The 4,083-nt window shown below is 47.4% G+C and overlaps 1 protein-coding gene across 1 annotated transcript in view; it reads left to right on the forward strand.

The window, feature by feature from the left end:
- Positions 1–2,543: 2,543 nt before the first annotated feature.
- Positions 2,544–4,083, forward strand: part of CASP8AP2 (caspase 8 associated protein 2) — a 27,839-nt gene continuing 26,299 nt past the window's right edge. The window contains 1 exon segment of the mRNA XM_014458415.2: positions 2,544–2,589. The gene's annotated coding sequence lies outside the window, so the exon portion shown is untranslated.

The raw sequence follows: 4,083 nt of genomic DNA on the forward strand, positions 1-4,083 counted from the left end.
GGCTTCCCCCAAGTGGACACAGACCCCGCCACCACCCCAGAGTGACAGCCCACCAAATTGCTGCAAGACCCCATGAGGAAAAATGCAGCCCACAGCCCAGCCCAGCCCAGAAACTGTGGCTGTGGGCACCAGGTAATGATGGCGCGTACCAATGCCTGGCTTCCTCTCCCTAGTGACTAGCCTCCTTGCAGTTTCTTCCGCCCGGGAACACAACTTGTTTTATAGCCAGGTGCAAACATTTTACACTTTAACCAAATGTCTGTGAAGCATTTTCCCATGTCTCATCTCATTTGATCCTCACAGAAATCCTGGAGCAGGTAGATAGGGGAACTTGGTGGAATCCTATTTTCTTTTCATTAGCCGGAAAACGGAGATTTAGAAAGTTCAGAAACTTGACCCGACTGAAAAGTAAGAAATGGGGGACCTTGAAAGTGACTTCAGGTTTTCTCACTGCACAGAATATAGTCAAACACTGCAGCAGTTATATATTTTACCCTTTGTTCTCCCTGTGTGATCTACAATAATAATCTGCTTCGTGTTGATATTTACTGCTGTCTTGCTGACAATTACCTGAAAGAGAAGTTGGGGTGCTTCACTGGGCTGGAAAAAGTTTAGCTAAATCAGAAAGCAGGTCTAATTAAGCAAGTTTCATTATATATATATATATATATATATATGTAAAAGGCTAAGTTGACTCGCGCATGCACAATACATATAAAGCTCTTGCTGGTGCCAATCATATGCCCGTGTTTCCATCTGTCATTGTCAATTGTGAATTTGGTTGACACTTCTATTATAGAGAAAGGGCGAATAGCAATATTAAAATATTTCTTTACATTAATTTCCTTTCAGTGTGCACGAATTCATACACAGGGCCACTAGTCTGAGGATCGAGCCCATAACCTGGGCATGTGCCCTGATCAGGATTCGAACCCTGATTGCCTGGTTCAGAGGTCGACACTCAACCACTGAGCCATGCTGGCTGGGCTCAATCACTATTTTTTTATTCAATATAAAGTATTTAAGAGAGTGCCAATGAAATGATTTTGTAATGATGTCAATAATAAGGTCACTTTTTCCTGGAAGATAATTTTGGGGGACATTTTCACTTATGTTTGAAGTATCTGTGCTCTGTCAATAAACATTTTTGATGAATGTTATGCTGAAAGCCAACGTTCAATCATTTGCTAAATTTCATTGATGTTATCTCCTAAATATTTAAAAATCTACCTCCTTTCTTACCTACCATCTCCTTCAGATCCTCATTTTCTGTAGCATGGATCACTAGAAGAATATTTCAGAATCCTCCTTCTCAAGGCCAAAGGATTTTTTAATTTTTTTTTTTTTTCGGAGAGAAAGGAGAGGGAGAGATAGAAACCTCAAAGATGAGAATTACTCACTGATCAGCTGCCTTCTACACGCCACCTATTGGAATCCAGCTCAAAACCTGGGCACATGTCCTGACCTCCAGGTTCATAGGTCAAAGCTCAACCACTGAGCAACACTGGCCAGCGAGGCCAAAGGATCTTAATAATGAAAATTACATCATCACAACCTAAAATCCCTCAGTGGTCCCCATGCCTCACATTTAAAGGTAAATTCCAAGTTCTTTGACATATACATGGCCTTTCAAGGTCTGATTCCTGCTTCCCTCTCCAGGCTTTCTGCTTCAGCAATAATGAACGCCTTGTGGTTGTAGCCTTTGACTCTTTCCCAACCTTCACTACCTGGAATGCCTAAGTATCTTGAATTTCTTAGGAGCTAAGCTGGTTGGGGGAGAATCTAGGAAGCCAGTGTTCTCCCAAAACATATTCTCCCACATGGGGGCCTTTTAGAAAATTTATAAATATGTAATAAGTTGATATGGCAGTTGCAAGTTGATGTAGCGGAGGAAGTTGGGTTTGTTTCACTTCCTCACCAGCCAAGGGCGCAGACTTCCCCTCCGGAGGCTGGACCCTATCGGCAGCTTGGGTTCTTGCAGGTTCTATCCAACCATTCAGGTATTTACCCTCTATAAGCTCTCCTCTCCCTCCCCAGACTGGACTGGCATCCTTCCTCAAAGCTCCCAACCCCCGGGCTAAGCTGTTTGCCTACCAACCGGGCCAGGGTCAAGGCCAGTAACAGCGCTTAGTCATCGTTATCGAGCCAGCGCCCAGCACCAAGTCTAGAACGTGGTTGATGCTCCGCAGAATTTTTGGAACTAAACGAAGGACTAAACGAAGACCAGACCTTCTCGGAGCTTACTTTCCCTTTCATTCAAGGAGCTTTTCCCCGACCCCGCCCCTACGGTGGCCGAGGCTCCACCCCTTCCGTAGGGAGGCTCCCCGTCTCCTTCCCCGCCAGCCCAGGCCCCGCCCTTCCCCGTCGCCCCGCCCCGAAGGCCACTGGAGTTTGGCGCCAACCGTGGTTTTTCTCCCCTGCGGACGGCGGGAACTAGTTGTGTGCGCCGGGACGTGCTTTGCGTCTGGTCTGATTGGCCAGGGGCGCGCAGTCCCGCCTCCGCGTCCTGGTTGAGCTCTGGCATTGGCCGAGATGCCAGGGAGACCTCGCTGTACCGAAAGGATTCCGGGCTGTGTTGGGCCGGACCGGGTGGGTAAGTTGCCGGCTGGGTCCGGTCCGTCCAGCGCTGCTGGGGAAGAGGCTGCCTGGGAGGTCGTACCGCGAGCGGAGGCCGGCGGCGTGCCGGGAGCCGGGGACTCGGAGAGAGCGGCGGAGTCGGGGACGGGTGGGTGCGCCTGATGTCCGGGGCCCGCAGGGAGCCCGGTTCCCGTCGCCCTCGGTTGCAGCTTCTGGGCTCGCGTTCGCGTCCCTCTTGTCCCTGGAGGAGGGTCCAGGCTGGTGCTGGGGCGAGCGTAAGTAGGAGTTGCGCTTTCGACCGCCCCTTTCCCGACTCCCCAACCCCCCGAGCCCCCCAAAAAGCCACAAGCTCGTTTGGGGATGTACTCTTACAGGCTTTCCGATGGGAGTCTTTGGAGGAATGGGTCTTCCTGAGCGCCTATTGGGGTGATCGTGGATGTGGTCGTGAGAATTTTCTTGATCTCACAGCGCCTAGAACCGTGACACATAGTAGGCCCTAACTCAGATGTTAATGTGCTATTTGCAGAATTTCAGGATAAATGGTTCAGGGATCCATTTGTTGGCGTTGACTCTGATTCTTCCCTGGTCTTTCCTAGGTTCTTTTCTGATCTTTTCCATTCTTTCCAGCTCCAGCTCCAAACCTTTCCCTCCCCGCAAAGCCCCTTTCCCATCTCACTCAGTGTCTCTTTGGAGGGGGACAGAGACATTCAGGGCAAGAATTCCCCCCCTCCCTTACTCCAGTTATCTTCCAACGTTTCTTGCCATTTTACAAGGAGATGGCCCCCTTTCCAAAAAAAAAAAAAATTAGGCTCTTCTCCCTGATATTCTTGATTTTTGTCATCTGGCTTTAGAGACAGCTGGGATCCAATCCCAGACCTGCCACTTACCAGCTCTTTAACTTTGGGGTAAATTTCTTAATCATCTGTATCTGTTTACTCATCTGTAAAAGGGAAAATTAATAGTAGTGCAACATCTCATAGGACTTGTGGAGGATTTAAGGTATTTTAATAATGTATTTAGAATATTTAGATCAGTGTCTGGCTGATCTAAATGTAGGGTTCAGTATATGTAGTGTTTGTTATTTTCTCCTTACATATTCTTCAAGGATTTTGCTATACTTAGATTTAGCCTTTTCCATGAGCCTCAAAATTCAAAATACACTCTTCCTCTCCTCTGGCTCTTTCCTATTTTTTTCTACAAATGCTTATTGCATTCCCTCTTTTAATTATTTTATTCTTATTTATTTTTTTATTGACTTAAGAGAGGAAGGGAGAGGGAAAGAGAGGTAGAAACATCAATGATGAGAGAGAATCATTCATCCGCTGCCTCCTGCATATCCCCCACTGGGGATCAAGCCCGCAACATAGTTGAACCTGGGACCCTTCAGTTCAAACCTGGGACCCTTCAGTTCGCAGGCTGACGCTCTATCCACTAAGCCAAACAGGTTAGGGCTAGAGTTAAATTTCTGAAGTGCACATTTGATCAGATATTCCCTGCTAAAACCTA

The sequence above is a fragment of the Myotis lucifugus genome, unplaced genomic scaffold, assembly GCF_000147115.1.
Source record: "Myotis lucifugus unplaced genomic scaffold, Myoluc2.0 scaffold_96, whole genome shotgun sequence".
Lineage (NCBI taxonomy): Eukaryota > Metazoa > Chordata > Mammalia > Chiroptera > Vespertilionidae > Myotis > Myotis lucifugus.